We start from the raw sequence: 17,968 nt of genomic DNA, 5'->3' as shown, positions 1-17,968 counted from the left end.
GGCAATACGCCTCCTCATACAGCAGTAATACGTGTGTATTCAATCATCTTGCGATATAATCTAACTTAGCAATTAAAGCGTATGACGTCATCACGGTGATTTACCCCCGAGCCACGGGGACATGATAAAAGTAACAAACAACAAAAACTGACATGAGTTGTGCAACGATCTTTAAACTATTATTTTTATGTTGCTGTATGCATGTTTATCTCTCGTAAGATCCGATGATGATTTTGTATCGAAATGAAATCATAAAAACTAAAATAAAAACATAAAAGACTTACATGAACAATTTCTTCACTTTCAGACGCAGCACTCGTCAATTTGCATTATCTAAATTTCCCATTATGTACACACTACGTGACTTACTGCTTTAACCGATAATGAAGATAACGCCATCATATGAAATAGACATTTCGGAACTCCAACAGCTACCAGCTTCTAAACAAATAGGAGAAACAAAAATAAAAAGTTCAGTGAGCTGGTGAAAGCAATTCTTCGTGAATGACGTCATTCGTGGTTTCACACCTATCGAAGAGGTTTGTAATGATTGTTAGTATACTATGGAAGCAGCAAAGCAGCTGGGCACATTTTTCGTTACAACGTTACAAAGCGATCGTTTTCTCTTCATTCACAATCATCCCTGCCTTCGCGTTTTGCCTCTTGATGAGAGTTATCAACTTAAAGGGGAATTCCAGACGATTTTAAGAATTTAACATCATGTAGTACATAAATCGACAGCTCCATGTATAGATTTGTGAATTTTTTTTTTTTTTTTTTTGGTCATAGAACCGAGAAACCAATATTTTGAAAAACCCAAAACAAATTACAATGAACAAAGATGATGACATAGGAGGCTCACAAACTTCAGAAATGTAGTAATGTAATTCCATTACAATACAGCATGCTTGGCAGCTTCACTTGTGTAGAATTTATGCATGCTTTCGTCTTATGTTCTACTTCCTTGAGCCCCCACACATGCATGTCTATAATATGGTGAGGTTACCATGCCATCATCCTTGTTCATTGTGATTTGTAATAAATCTTGAAAACATTCTTATTCTTCATCCCAATCACAATAAATTCTGAAATTCTATGCCCAGTATAACCAATTTATAGTTATTCAAATGTAAAAAAAAGAAAAAGAAAAAGAAAATCATCCAGAGGTGTCCTTTAAATCAGAATAAAACTTGTCACATATAGTTTGTGTAAATGGGATATTTTTAACCACACAACCTACTCAGACAAACAAAGGGGACTTTTCTCAAAGGAGCTAAAATGTTTTTCCAATACGTTCTTGATTCTAATGTTCGTTTGCTTTTTTTCATCAGGTACCATAGTCATTGCCCTTTTCTTTCATCCTAACCTTACGTGTAAGCAATATTCTACAATGGGTTTCTGCAATGGATAAAGACCTTCGATCCAATAACAAGTGCTTGTTTGTTCGATTTAAATGGCATCTTAATGAATTGATCTTATATATGAAATCACTTGGCAGCGTTGGGTTCATGTGGATTTCAGTTCACATTCATTGGTTGATTGTGGTGTAAATGCAATCGCACATTTTGCCCTCAGCAGCGATATTGCACCACGTTATTTTATCATAGATCGGTGAGATCGTCTATTATTCTCTGACGTCACAATGTCGTCTGCGCGTAATAGAGTAATGTAGGTTGATCCTTTCCATCTTCCGTCTACACTCAGTATTTCCCTCGTCAATCCCATCAATCCATTCCATCTGTCTATCCAGTCTGACAATTTGTCTTTCCTTTCTATTTTTCTTCGTTCTTTTTTTCACCGTCTTTTCATTAAAGCGTCTTGTTGTGACAACCACATCCGCTCAGTGTCTGTTTACATCTTCACAGTAATTCACCCCTGCTCTAACTGACTTCCCCTTTATTGTCACTGTAATCATGTCTCTGGGAATGTTATTCTTACTAATAAAAAATGGCGTTGCCTTGATGTACAGGAGACTGATAACAGCGCATCGTTCACGGCTGTAAAAGACATGACGTATCGTAGGAGAGCCCTGGTTCCCAATGCACACACCAACTTACATTGGCATTCTAGCTCATGATTGTCTGGCCTAAAGCGTACATTAAACTTAATTATATTATAACACGAGTGTAATATTGATAATTATATTACACAATTACACTTCAAAAAAAAAATCACAATAAAAGAAAGATTTGGGGAGCATTGGCCATACTTTCGTACATACTTTCGTCAAAATTATCAGCATTAGATACTTTCAGGTCTTCTCTATCAGTGATATTGTACAATTAAGACATAAATGTGAAGGGGGAAGTCCGTCTGTGTGTTTCTATCATTGATGTCTGCCTAGATCTAAGAATCTTGCATCTTCGTCTGTTCATATACCACATATCAATCTCATTCCCCTCATTTCCTTTTTCATTCACTCACTTCTGTCGCTGGAAGTTATAAACAGCTAATAGTCAATGATGAAACATTCACTTTTGACCTATACCAATAGTTTTGGTACGAATCTCTACGTATCAAGGAAACCACTCACATGTTTCCGTCGTGTCTCCACGGGTGACTGCAACCAGTGTGTGTCATGTAAAAAGCTCACGTACAGTGAGAAAATTTAATGCCGAGGAGGGGGGGGGGGGGAAGGGGGCTCGTGAAGAAACCATCGAAGACGGAACTAGGGGATGTGAATGAGAGAGACATGGAGAAAGGGTGTTCGATCATGAGGGACGCAAGTGATAAAAAGAGCAGAAACAAAGGGGAAAAGTTTGTGACGAAAAAAGTGAAGTGGATCGATAGATTGTATGGAAGGATAATGCACAGACAGACTATGCAGAAAAGGAGCTGGAAAGGGTGACGAAGGTCAGAGAATAAAATGCCTATTCAGTGACGAAATGATATATGGTTATCAGTGCTACCAGCACTTAAAATTTATTCCTATACGAAAAGTCTACGGAATGTAATCTTTATACCCTTGAAAAAAAAAGCGGCTCTGTTGAGAAAGCATGCAGCAAAAACTGTTGTTCATTCTTTTTTTTCTTCTTCTACCAATGTGTCTCTGTGTGGACTTGTCTGGGTATTCTACGGTATATGGCCCTGATAGAACTAAAAGTTGCCTACTTTCAATTCTCGGGTACGTTAAAGCCAGAAGCATAAATTGCTGAGGATAAGTCTTTTACATACACCTTTTACTAGGAATGAATGTCTCGTAATAACTGGTGAGACAGATTGATCGAAATAGATAGTGAAAATAATGAATCAGTAAAATGATGACAAAATAGATATTTGAGTGTAAAAGACATGAATAGTCAGCAGCAGCAATATGACTGCTCCGGGCGCATCTATCTTTCTCCTCCTCCTCGTCCTAACGTGAGCCAGCCAAGGTAGGACGAGGAGGAGGAGAAAGATAGATGCGCCCGGAGCAGTCTATATTGGGCTGATAAATCAAAATGGCAGTCGGTGCGATTGGCCCCATCAATCTGGCGACTCGCGCTGCAGGAGATAGCGCACAGCTTTGACGCCACGTGGAGGGAAGATGCGACCCCTGGCGGTAAAACGTTTTCATCTCGCCCCAACATGGATCACACAATCGGGAGAGATTTCTTTCCCTACCTATACCATAGATCAATCAATGCAGCTGCGACTTTTCTTTCTTTCTACACCATACATCCGTCATAGCTGTTAGAAGGCTTTGTCACAATCGGATATATTCTTATTCCTCACGGGGCGGGGCGGGGAGGGGGTGGGGAAGGGAACTATAATCATAGGTTCAATTTCAAACCCTGAAACTATGCTAGTGCGGAGTGAAGGACGGTGCATCTTTGTTAGCGTTTTTATTATTGTGCAATAAAAAGCAGGCCACGTCACACTTTTCCAGTGGATGTATTTTTTCTCTTTCTTCGTCTATTATTATGCCGGTATGGAGGCTGTTATACACATTGAAAATGACACAGTCTGAGCAAAGTTTTTTGTGTATTCACAAGTGTTCGTTGCTGATTTAGTTACAATTATCTGCAATTCTACCCTTCTAACTCTCTTGGCCATAACCTCTCTGTCTGTCGTTTTAAAAAAAAACAGCAACTACACGTTCATAAGTCATCTAATTGATGGAAATTATCGAGGAATGCGGTGTATAGTTAACTCTTAATTTACAAATTTGCATTCATAAAAAAAGAAATTAATGATATCGCGGATAACAGTGACAGCCGCGACATTCAGATTCTAGTAACATATTCGATTTATCTATCTGAATCTGAGAAACGAATGCATAGAATCATGATTTAGCTTGCACAACCCGACATTTTTACTCATTCGAAAATTACATGTAACATGTTCCTAATGACAAACGGGCGAATGATTGCAACTGATTGGCAAATGGGCTTCCATCGATTTAAATAAACATCGATTATTCAGTGAGTAATATCTATGACAAAAAAGAAGAAGAAATGATGGGTATACCATACTTAGGTGGGACAGTTTGATTGTATGCCTATGTTTTATTTTTCTTTTAAATCATTGCTATTACTCAGACAGTGAATAATCGGTGTTTATTTCATTCTTTGAGGGGAAATTTGTCAATCAGTTTCAATAAAAACATCTCGACGCAAGAACCATTCATTTTAGACGAATGATTACACGAATATGTATGCTGCGATATAACTAAATAAATTACAGTCACTGGAATCAAAGGCAAGAAATACATGCTCTGATATCCGATATGCAGCACGACAAGAAGGAACTATGGTATAGTGCAAGAGAGAAACCAGATGAAACTGGACTTATTGATATGCAAGGCAGCTGGGGGAGATAAAAATGGAAAGAAAATCATGCGAAAAAGTGCATGAAATGTACTTGCGCGTGTTACAAAAGGGTTGATAGAAAATGTCTTTAAACTAAAAACAAACAAACAAACAATAACTTAATAGACATGCTAAATATCTGTTAAGTACGGATACCAACAAACGGAGACCAAATGTGAAAAAAAAAAGAAATCCAAGAAAACAGAAGAAGGGAAATTGAGATTCAAGTTCAAGTCGTTAATCATGAAGACAAAACTTGGAAATGGGGAAGAAGAACGGGAGTGATGGACGACGTGCGACATACGACCTCTCTCTGCCTGGCCGTCCCGTCGGCTGTCCGTCTTGTCGGCTGGCCGAGGCGGTTACATGATTTTTGTCTTTGTGTGACGAGGAAAACGTGTTACTCTAGAAGAAATTGTATACCATCTCGGCGTCAGCTACGTTAATTCATTCAACGAAATACTTTTAAGAGAAGTCCCTGCTGGAGCTAGGACCTACAGTGCCACGAGGAATCGGGAGTGAAGAAAGGCGCCATAAGGATCGAATCGGGGACGATAGGCGTCACACTGTCTCGACTCTTTGTCGATACAATGTCTTGACTTTTCTTCCTCTTTTCCCTCATCGCCAGAATTCAGGAATACCGTGCAATCGGAAGCTGTGCAAATTTCTATAACTCTCTTTCTCTCGCCTTTTGTTTTAGGACAACTTTCGTCTCAAGTTTGTTTTGACAAATGAAGTGCAGAATCGAATAAAACACACACATGGACGCGTATACGAGCATAAACTTCCTCCTTCGTCTTACGTAGGATTGAAAGTTAAACAAACATCACTCAACAAAAAAGAAATAAACAATGCTCGTCAGAGGCGATTGGATGTCCAACAAAAATTTATTGAGCTAACCTAAGCACGGTGTCAGAACATAGTACGGTATGCGATGAATCGATTAATTACACTGACAGGCTTAGAAGTTGCACAGGGTGGGTTCAGTTCACACTATAAAACGTGTTGGGGAAATCAATGTGCTAGTTTATTTGTTTCATCAGAACTACACAAAGTCAGGGAAATGGACTTACATGACGAAGTGTCTTTTTGTGCGACACAACCTTCTCATAAATATTTTTCGGGAACAAAATATTTATCAAACTTGTTTGCCTTTTACAAATATTTGTGTAGTTCACAGAGGAGACAATATGTTTTATAGGTTTATCAAAGGCGACCAAAAGCTGTTACAAAAGAAAGCAAAATGGACTGGTCAAGATGATGATTTAAGATTTTCATCTGAGGAGGGACACATCTAATCATTGTATTTAAAAGCTAAGGAGTAATGTCACAAAATTTATCACTACTATTTACGATTCACGCAGTTAGTGATACAGTTATATTTTTTATTGTGTACATTATGAACAAGACTTTTAAAGCAGGAAGAACAATTACGGGAAGGTTGATGGATGACTACAGAAACATTTCAGAAACATGACTATTGAAACGTTTAGAAATGAAACGAGGGAGAGAAAAACAGAACAAGACAAAACAAAAGAAAACAAGATATATATATATATATATATATATATATATATATATACATGATGAGAGAAAACGACAATAGTCTAGTGACAAAGTAGTGTCGAGAAATAAAGAACAAAAACTTTTATTGAAAAAGAAATTTTGATTGCGTGCTGGCAGGCATGCAAACTCGATTTTTGTGCGGTTTCAGGAGCTACATCAAAAGAAGGTGTTCGCGATGATTCTATCGTCTGTTTGTGAATGGTCTATACATTCCTTGATGGTTGTGCCTATTATCCGCTTCAGTGTAAACGATCATTCTCGAGAATTTGCAACGACAACTGGAAGAGCAGTTTTATTGTCAAATATTTAGATGGATCCGCAAAATTTTCTTTTATTTTTTTCATCAGTATATATATATATATATATATATATATATATATATATATATATATATATATATATATATATATATATAAACGGCTGACCGTCGTTTGCAACATTTATAACATATTGGAAGTGTTTTAAGAGGATCTGTGCTGTATGTCAAAGGGGGTTCATACTAAGTCTAGAGTATGAAAAGAGGAACAGAGCAGATTGGGAGAAGGGGATGGGTATGGAGAAAGAAACGAAGAGAGAGAGAGAAAAAAAAAAGAGAGAGAGGGATGATTTTACGTGTATGTGAGTGTTTATGTTATGTGGTTCATGAGAACAACGGAATGGTGCTTTTGCTCGATATTATCTCGGGACGAAAAAAAGTCATGGTCAGTAAATGCAATCACACGCGCTGCCATTTTTTAAACTTCAAAATTTCCCATGTCTGATGTTTTAGACATGAAAACCATCCACTCCTTGCGGATTTCCTTCCATTTTTCGATGAGAACAATATGCAAATTGCACAGAAGAAGAAGAAGAAGAAGAAGAAGAAGGAAAAGAGGTTTGGGAGTAGAGTTACAGCAGAGAAGGAGGAATAGGTCCAAGAGACGGCACGTACATAGATCATCGCATTACGAGTACATGGTATTGAGAGTGTATCAAAGGTGATAAGCGCTTCCCAAGACTTCCCCTGGTGCTGCAATCTGGTACATTGATGATATACACCCATTTGATCTGGTACAATCAATAGACCAGCCTCAATGACCTCGTCTTCGAGGCGAATTCTCTTCTTAGTCCACCAAAATCAAGCTTTTCGATTCGATTTCTGTCCGACATGGAGTAGAAAAGGGGGAAAAGCAGTTCCATGTGATCTCTTTGGAGTCATTGAAAATGTGTTATCTATATCATGTTTAACCTTAATGTCCTATCTGTGTAATGATCTATCTGTGATCGGTGCATCTTGCAGGCGATAGTCAGTAGCAATGAAATCCATCTCTAAACATACCCCGTCATCAACTCATTGGTGCGCTGAACGGCAAGGCGGGCATCATGGTAACACGATTTGCGGGTTCTTTCCTCCCCATCCCTCTCTTTCTTTCTCTTTCTTTCTTTTCTTTTTGTATTCGTCTTTCTAAAGAAATGTCCTGGATTTTAGACAGACAAGATAGAACTTTAGGAGATGTCTGGCTAGATTTCTCACCCTTCCCGGTTTCTCTATACCGCGCTGCTTTTACCTTTTCCCTCTTTGGCTTGTGTATATTATCACATCAGTCTGTGACAGATAAAGTGTGGGTGTCAACATCAGTCCATCCCGTACAGATCTATATAAGCAGAAACTCAGCAGTTTGCACAGCTCAAGACCTCACTTCAGCGAAACCTGGATCATCTCCCTGATGATGGCTTTTCATTTGTGTCCAATGGAAGTGACAAACTAAATTTGATTACATGTTTTGTATCATTTCCTATCACGGGAAATCATTTTGAAAGGTAATTTACATTGTCCTGTTTTGGGGTGGTGGTGCTGGCGGCGGCAAACCACCAGTCTTTGAAATCAGTCCCTTGGATCATGTGAAGAGATTTTGAAGAGGTGCTGTGCTCAACCCACGTGATTATCACGCAAAAAGATAGAACGCTTCTCCATGCAATAATCGTGACTATCCGCTCGTTATCATGGTTATAGGCCTACTTTATAATCAAATCGATCGCAGGGTCATAAAGTTCAGTGTTCATTAATGGTAGCATAACAATGAACTGCCACTTAAGGAAACTTTCCATCGCGTAATCATTCTGTTCATTTGTTTTTATCTGCCAAAACTTTTGTACAAGGAGTTAGTGGTGTCATAAGCTTAATTGCCCCTCGTAAAATGTTAAATCTATGCCTATTTCTTACGCCATTCGGAAATGTACGATCCCACATATCAACAAACAAAGGGCGTTTAACGCTTTCCCTAATGTGATCACGCGAAGAAATATGATCGTCCATAAAATTGACGCTGTGCTGAGCAGTTTTACGAAGCTCATCAATACGACAGGTACACATGCAAAGATCAAGAAGAAGTAATAGAAGAAGAAGAAGAAGAAGAAGAAGAAGAAGAAGAAGAAGAGGTAGAGGAAGAAGAAGAAAGAGAGAGAGAGAGAGAGAGAGAGAGAGACTGAGAGAGAGGGAGAGAGGAAGACAACGAACATAGAAAGATAAAACGAAAATTTCAGAACTTACCACAAAACTTAAATGCACATGATATGAAAAAAAAAAAAAAAAAAAACCGAAACAAAACCCGAGATCCAAACCCCCTCCTTCTATATCATGTTACGCAGCCCTCCCTGCCAGGGCGTTCTAATTTTTCATTATCACGTTGTCCCAGTGACCAAAAAAGGTGTTAGCCTTCAAGATTCCTCGATGGCTGGTCGAGTCAAATGGAATGAGAACCAGCAAAATAATATGAGTGCACCTCCGAGCGGATGTCACCTCCAGCCTGTCGAACGATACAATCATATTCCATGTACACAAAACAACGCGATAAGTGGCGCGGTGGAAAGCTCTTCAAACAGTATGTCCCCCAAAAAAATTGCAATCAGATTTTTGTATTGATAGCACCCAATATGATTAAACCGGCTAAATGCTACTTCAGGGTCTTAAGATATAACATCTTAGCTCTATTTTACAGAAAACCCCATTCAATTTGGTTTAGCGGTCACAGAGAAATGTGGATTGCTGTAAAACATGCCATGAGTCTGATTCTTCCAAGTTTAGCACTTGGATGCTCTTGGAACTGCATATTAATGAGTAAACAGTAAACACAATAGACAGAACTTGGAGGGAAGAGATTCCTGACATGCTCTACACAAATCCTTTTTTCTCTTTAACCACTGAAGCAAAGTGAATGGGGTTTTCTGTAAGATGTGGGCGATGAGTTATAGTTTCATACTCTGAAATTGTGTTTGGATTGATTCACTGTTCTTAAAGTAATCGTTGCGGAGGGTCCCGTTGTATTTTTGGGGGACATACGGTAAACCTGTCCGCACTTCCTCACTCTTATATCATACATGTATTATTGCACAGCTGCAAAGGCACACTATTCCTTCTTTCTTGACCCCATATGGCATGACAAGTTACATGTCATAATAGTTGGAGCATTTGCATGATTATTATGAAGAGCAATCTTGGTCGCTCATAACTCGCCTACAAGTGATACCGAGACGCCGATCACTGAAAATACCCAACACGACAAACCGATTTACAGCACCTATTCACTTTAGTGATGGTATCGTCCATCCTTAACTGTCATCGTATTCCAATGACCGGAAAGGTGAGATGAGAATGATTTTAGCCAAATGAAAAAAGAAAAAACAAAAACAAAAACAGTATTCGCCACTTCTAAAATGAAGCAACAGAAACCCTGTCGCATGGATGATCAATGCTTGTAGACCCATTTTCTTGGTTGTTTTGTAAGTGTTTGCTGTTTGTTTTCAGTCAGAGTGTCGAATAACAGCGTGGAAGTGTACAGCTGATGAGAGAAGGTCTATGAATACAAGTATAAACATGTATAACAATGCAATATGAATACAATTTGGTGCATCGTACATAAGATTGATATAAAATACAGTATCAAAGAGTACTACTATACTTATATACTATACCGGAGTTGGAAAGCAAGACTCAGTTAAGGGAAAACATAGGGAGGTCTATGAAATATCGACCAGAGAGATACGTAATGCCCCACTGGCTTGCTCAAATCAGCGCAGACATCACCTCCCTTTCTAATCATCAGAAACATATAAGAACCTGAGGAATCCTATACAGGGTGCTCCTTGAAAAAAAAAGTGACCAAAGATCAAAGGTCAGCTATGTCAAGAATACATGGTTTATTCTTGTGAAATGTTTACTAAAATACAAAGTGGCTCATCACATTTAATTTGACACCTTGCTTGCGTCACCATTGTCACGGATCACAAAGTTAGGGTCCTTGAATAAGGGACGGTGTTGTAACAAAATTGACAATTCCAATATTGATTTGAATGTTTTTCTTTTGTATACTTTGTATTAATTTGTATTGATTTTTCACTGTATAATTAGAGGGGAAAAAGCCAAACCAAAAGTCGCGAGTTCTACAATATCATGACTTATTACTGCCGAGTGTGAATGACCCTTGCTTTACGACACTCTAAAAAAAACCAAAAAAAAAACCAAACAAAAAAACTGTAAAATAAAATGAACTGCGACACTAACATTTAGTGGTGGTGACGGTTCTCACCGTTCTTGCATGGTCGGAAAATGATGATGTTTTTCATGGCATTCTATCCAACCCCAGTCGTAGATGAATGTTCGTGTCCTTCTAGAAGTAATTATGTCCACGACTTGAAACTGTGGAGTCAGCGAATGACACGAAGAAGTGTCAAAAAGGGTGCTGGACAGGATGAACATTTTAAACGGTCATAAAATCAAAGTTAAACCGTGGGCTCACAGGTGCCGCCCCAGCTATCTGGGCTTCCACAAGCAGGGTGATGGTCGTGACTCCCTTGGCTCGAAAAAAAAACCCCTACAAAACCCAAGAATGTTTTTCCGTCTTCTTTTTGCCTGTAATCAGCTACTATAGAACTGTTGAAAGAACTCTTTGCTTTGGTCATTGCATGGACATGAGGCGTTTTCACATCAGCCCGATAAAAATCCAAACTCGAGATATTTTTCGCGATCGCAAATTAGCGCGCTATTTCATTTCCTATTCACATCAACCCGAATTTTTTTCGAGCTAATTCGACAGCTGAGCATGCGCAAACAGTGTCGGGTACACCAGTGGAGCGCTAGGCATGATGGGATGCATCGCGCTAAGTTCTTGAGGCGATTTCACATTACCAAATAGCGCGCTAGTTCGCAAATTATCCCGCTATTTCGGAAATTTCCCGAGTTGGACTCGAGAAATTTTCTCGATCAGAACGATAAAATTAGCGTGCTAATTTGTATTCACTCTATCCTCTTCTCTGACAACGAATTGGTGGAACATACTCATTAGGCGTTTTCACATCAGCCCGATAAAAATCCAAGCTCGAAATATTTTCCGCGATTGCGAATTAGAGCGCTATTTCATTTATTATTCACATCAGCCCGAAGAGGGGGTAGCCCGAATAGTTATTTAAAAAATTTTGAAATAGCTAATTCGACAGCTGAGTATGTGCAAACAGCATCAGTTATGACCGTGTGTGTCCTCTCAAAAATTCCTCATGACTTGTGTGCAGTTTGCCTCGATCGATCGGGTCACACACGCTAGGCATAATGGGATTCATCGCGCTAATTTCTCGAGTTCGTTTTCACATTATCAAATAGCGCGCTACTATCCCGCTATTTCAGAAATTTCCCGAGTTGGAGTCGAGAAATTTTCTCGATCACCTCAGAGCGATACAATTAGCGCGGTAATTTGTGTTCACATTATCAAAGAGCGCGCTATTTCGCTATCGGGAAAATTTCCCAGTCAGGAAATAGCGCGCGAGACATCGGGCTGATGTGAAAACGCCTTTTAAATATGTCTGTCATGAATGCGACTTCCTAGCGCGCTATTTCGTGATCGGGAAAATTTCCCAAGTCAGAAAATAGCGCGCTATTTGGAGACATCGGGCTGATGTGAAAACGCCTTTTATGTCTGTAATGCATGCGACTTCCTAGCGCGCTATTTCGTGATCGGGTAAATTTCCTAAGTCAGAAAATAGCGCGCTATTTCAAAACATCGGGCTCATGTGAAAACGCCTCTGGCCGCTCCTCTCTCCTTAATTAATTCATGCACCTGTTTCTGTCAAAGGTATCACAAAAACAAACATTTCAAACATGCTTTCATGCTTTTGATCTCATCATGGACCTCCTACACATGGGCGTTCATCGCTTGTTTAATTCATGCACCTGTTTCTGGCAAAAGTATCACACACACACACACACACACACACACACACACATACAAATTATAAACATGTTTTCCTGCTTTGATCTCATCATGTACTATATTACGCATGGACATTTTTCGCTCGTCAGTTGATTCATGCACCTGTTTCTGTCAAAAGCATCACAATAACAATAAATCAAGAAAAATGCATGCGCAGTTGTAGTGCTTATTGGGAAATCATCGCGCAAGCAATTTCATTTGCGAAATACAAGTACATTTTACAACAGAAAGCAAATTCGTATTGTATGCTATTTTTTTCATTTTTCGCTCATTGTTTCAGAGCAAAAAGGAACGGTGACCATAGATGACATGTCTTACCACTATAGGCAAAGATACATGCGTGTCAACAAGTGTCCACTTCAATAAATTACTAATTTTGTGACACAAAATTTGTCATGTTTTGAGGTTTGCTGCCCCCCCCCCCCAATCATTGGTGTTTATTCAAAGTACAGTGAATTTGAAAAAGGCACCTCAGCCAAACTGCAATGACATGAAGAAAACGGTTCTTTTGTCAGTGACGATGCATGATTATGCAATCGTCATTGTCCAAACATCGGAATGTACTCAGTAAGAAACGCATAAGCAGGTGCCGGTGGTGATGATAGGATCAAAGAAAGACCTTCGCTATTAGTTCATGTGTGCAGTAGGTCCACGGTCAAAGTATGGAGCTAGCGAGCTACGTAGCTCTGTGGTCATGGTCACACAGTCCCAGTACGATATAAGTTCCACGGTTACACTATCCCTAGGTTGTATTCATTCAGAGCATGGTAGTGTCCGTATTTTGTTACACAATTACAAGTCTTCTCAAATAGGTTAATTAACTTATGTATTCAATTACCCTGGACCTGGTAACGCGATATTCAAAATATAACACACCTGTTCTTATTTGACAATATGTCAATACTTAGAATTCAGTTTGCTAGCATTAAATGACGCTGTCTTGTTTCAGGCCTCAGGCAAGCTTTCTTATATCAGGAATGGCCTTTGTTATGAAAATGTGCATGGCAATGAAATATAGGGCCTATCAGAAAACTGGCCATTTAAGTGACAAGTATCAATATCAATGAAAATGAGCAACGAAAATGGGTTATTTATATCATATGCATTTCTGGTCAGTTTCCCTTTGTTTGCATTTATTAAGTATCAATGTCATCACGGTAAAATAATGTCCTTAAAAAGTTAGGAACATGTATTCCAGTACATCTTGGAATCATGGTATCACAAGAGTTCAACTGGCTGTAATTATTCAAACAGTTGTCAGTTTTCTATTGAAGTACAAAAGAATTCCACAGGTGCATTTGTGCCTTTGATGATCGATGTTCGAAGCCGTCGTCTTGCTGAGCAATCCGAAGATTCATTTTGAACGTCAACATGATTTTGGCTATATTTTGCTTTTATTTATTAAAAGAAATGAAATCTCACTTAATGATAACGCATATAAAACAAGAGTCAATCCCGTCCATAAATGTGTGCAAAAGTGTAAATCAGAGCTGTATCATAAGAAAGTGTTTAAAACTGTTCCATCCTGGAAAACTCGTTTTATCACTTTTCCACTTAATTCCCACAAATAGAAGTGATATGGAATAATCTGCAAGTATAATTCTCTATTGATAGAAATATCAGATTAGTGCCCAGTCATCCCCACTCGAGTAATTTTCATTTTTATTTCATTATTTTTTGCCCAATTTCTATTCGCGCATCCCCGTGTCTTTACCATTATAATATCACCTATCTTTTGTAAGAAGGGATAGCGAAAAGTAATTACCATCACAAAGACAGATCTTCCCGAGAGAGTGGCTGGTGATTATGCAATGAGACACGAGTCAATTGTCTTCCTATCTGCGCGGCAGATCCAGTTTGGCACATGCTTTAAATATTTTCGAGTGGCGGCCTTGAACATCTAGCGACGGATATAAGACGGTTGTGACTCCATTCTCTTGAACCTCTTTGGTATCATGAAACAAAATAAGGTTTGTAATTCCGAAAGTTCGTAAGTAGTACGTGCCTTCTTTTCATTTTCAGATTAACGAAACTTCGAAATAACGAACCTTATTTAATTTTTGGATTAACGAACCAAATTTCAATTTGGGATAAATGAACCTTCAGAAGCACGAACATTACTTCACTTTCGGATTAACGCACCTTCAGAATAACAAACCTTGTTTCATTTTCGGATCAAAGAAATAACGAAACCTATACTCTAGTGAACATCTAGTGAAGGAAATTTGTGTGTTTCAGATTATCGAACCTTCAAAGAGCGAATCTTATTTCATTTTTGGATTAACAAACCTTCAGAACCTTCGAAAAAATGCTACAAATGTTTGGAGTAACTTTCCGGATTAACAAACATCTGGGTATAAGGAATTTGTGTGTTTCAGAATAACGAACCTTTTTTCATTTTCGAATTAATGAACCTTCCGAGTATAACCAACATCACCCCTTACTTAGCTGTAAAATGCTAAACCCTCAAAATACGCTGTATGCTTGTTCTTGAGATTTCACACCTTCGTACGGCTGCATACATTCTTCCCTGCCCCTCACACTTTATCACACTCTTGGCATAGACATAATACATGTACAGTATCAGAGACAGAAGAGGCAGTGCACTGCACAGAGTATGTGAATTTTACATTATTTTGAGGTTTTAATATCACATTGTGTCGCATTCTTCTCACTCTCAGAAATGTTAGAATACACTTTTTAAAACAATTCATTATGCAAATAATATTACATCATATTGTACATACAATGTCTGTTTGACGTGTCTTTCTCTCTCTCTCTCTTTTCTTTTCGTAATACAGATTTTCCTATACGTTGCTGGGGGCTTCCTTCATGATATCTGAGTAACATTTAATACCCATTTGGTGACACTTTCCCTCCATTTTTCCAGACACTACAACTACTTGAGAGGAGACTACTGTGATTAGGTGGTGGTGTATCAGTGTCAATCAAGTCAGATCAAAGCAGTAATACACAGGTTGAGCTGATGTATTCCCCCACATTTAGAACTGGACTGCAAACATGCATACTAATCGCCATGAATTGTATTGGTGCTTTTGGATATTCCGAGAGATTTGGTGCCAGAATATTTGCTACTACAGTGTATATGAAACATTATGAATATCCCTGGTACAGTGGATATTGGCTTGTAGAGCCTGTTAGAATAATTGCCTTACATACATGACAAAGTGGCACAGATTAATATACATGAAACCACATCCTTTATAGCCCTACACTTTCTGTTACATCCCTGTATATGGAAAATTTGTTCAGACTTAGAAAAGCCAACAATATAGATGAGTAGTTTTATAGAGTATTTAATGAAGTATAGTCTCACAGTTTACATCACATAATAGTGTACCAAATGCTCAATAATTGTCTCTCAGAAGTCTTTTGAGAATATCTTCACAGATGTCAGCAGGATGAATGATGTAATCAATTAATTATCCATTTCTAAATACCAACACTTGCCACAGCTTTACCTCCATCAAACCATTACTACCACTTTTAACATATTTGATTACAAACAGAAACTTACGCATACTTTTTTCGATTGGGTGGTAACATAATCACTGAAAGACAAAATGAGCATTAGGAAGAAAGCCCACAAAATGGGGATAGAATGTTCTTTTTATGACTTGAAGGTAAAACTGTTTGAAGGATGCTCTCCGTTTGGTGAAGTCAAACATCTAAAAGGGCTACATAACATGCACATCTAGCAATTACACCGGGAGACTAACAACTTACTACACTTGTATCTTCATTCTGATTAATATGTGTTTTCCTTTGACATTCCCTTTTCTTATGAACATTGTTGTGGACAGACGAACTTCATCCCTTTCATGTAGCATGCTGGGATAAGAAAGGATAGTATGACTACAGTCTTATCATGATGGGATTTTCCCTCAAAACTCTCTGAATAGGATGCTGGATTCCCATTTAAGCATTTTAAATGCAAAAATAAAACTTAAACAAGCATTTCACTACATAATATAGAAATTCTTTTCATTTCGAAAAAAGAAGAAGCTTATTTTACAGAAGTATTTCAAGTATTTGCAGAATAACGTCACAGTCGATGGAGGTAATACATAAACCGAATATTTCACATACACATGTATTCATGGAAAACGTAGAATATAAGTTAATGCATGCATATCTTCATGACATGAAATTAAAACAAAAATGAAACCACACAAATTAAACTACAACACAGTAATTTGATACCATGTCAGCACAATGCTGACAAAAGGTGTCCCTGATTCTTGAAGGGAAACAAAATGAAATCATAATTATCATAACAAAATTTACACCAATGCACTCATCTATCAGATATTGAGGATTTAGCACTAAGTACTGATTTGTTTTTCTTTTGTAACACAATAAATTGGCACCAGTTTTTCATTATCAAAAGAGACATGGAGCACATTTTGATATCAATACCTAGATTTTCTTCTCATTTTGCTTATATACTTCTTTATTCCAGAATTCATTAATGATCACTACTAATTTACATCTTTGTAACAGTTACATATACAGTGGAGAGTAATCTAAATAGATTTGGTGGAAGATTCTTACTTTGGGTGGGTAAAGTTTTCATTTGTGTAATCTGCACAGGTAAACCTTGGCTTCTCTCTAAACTGGCAGGAACTCAATTTTGTTTGCTTGTTTCTCTTAGGGTTTACCAAGGGGAAACTTTGCTGTTATGAGATGCAAGAAGAAAAGATGACTCAAGAAATGCTATAACCTGTCAAAATGCTACAAGTTTGATACATTCTCATTACTTCATTACTGTGGGAGTGGAGTTCACAATTGAGTATATTACTGTCCTTCATGAGTGGCCAATTGAGCTATAAAATGCCAGAGCAAAACCATCATCGACTTGGCAAACTTGTTTAACAGACGAAAAACTTGCAAGCATACCAACAGCAAAAATCTGTATACTACAGGGAAGGCACATAAAAAGCTGGAATTCTGCCAGATTTGAAAGCTTAATCACTTTCTTTTTACGGCTGATACAGGAGGCCAGCCACTCAACATGCAGTGCAAATTTTATCATCACATTGACTGTGCAAGTCTACAATATTCAATTACTCTTGTACAGGTATACACGTACAAAGCATCAGACCCACACCACAGTTTTTGAAAGTTAAAATGTCTTCAAATTGCCATAAATGCTTGGGACTTAATTTTTTTTTTCCATTTACAAATGTACATTTTTGTTTTTTATTTTACTGTTATAAATATATAGTAGAGAATTCCACAATATGTCAATATCTCTGCATGCTTGCAGCCACACATTTCTTGAACACACAGGATTAATATGCCAATTTAATGTCCACACATGCCTTCACCACTTGTATCTCTTATTAACAA

The sequence above is a fragment of the Diadema setosum genome, chromosome 4, assembly GCF_964275005.1.
Source record: "Diadema setosum chromosome 4, eeDiaSeto1, whole genome shotgun sequence".
Classification (NCBI taxonomy): Eukaryota; Metazoa; Echinodermata; class Echinoidea; order Diadematoida; family Diadematidae; genus Diadema; species Diadema setosum.
This window is presented reverse-complemented; position numbering follows the sequence as displayed.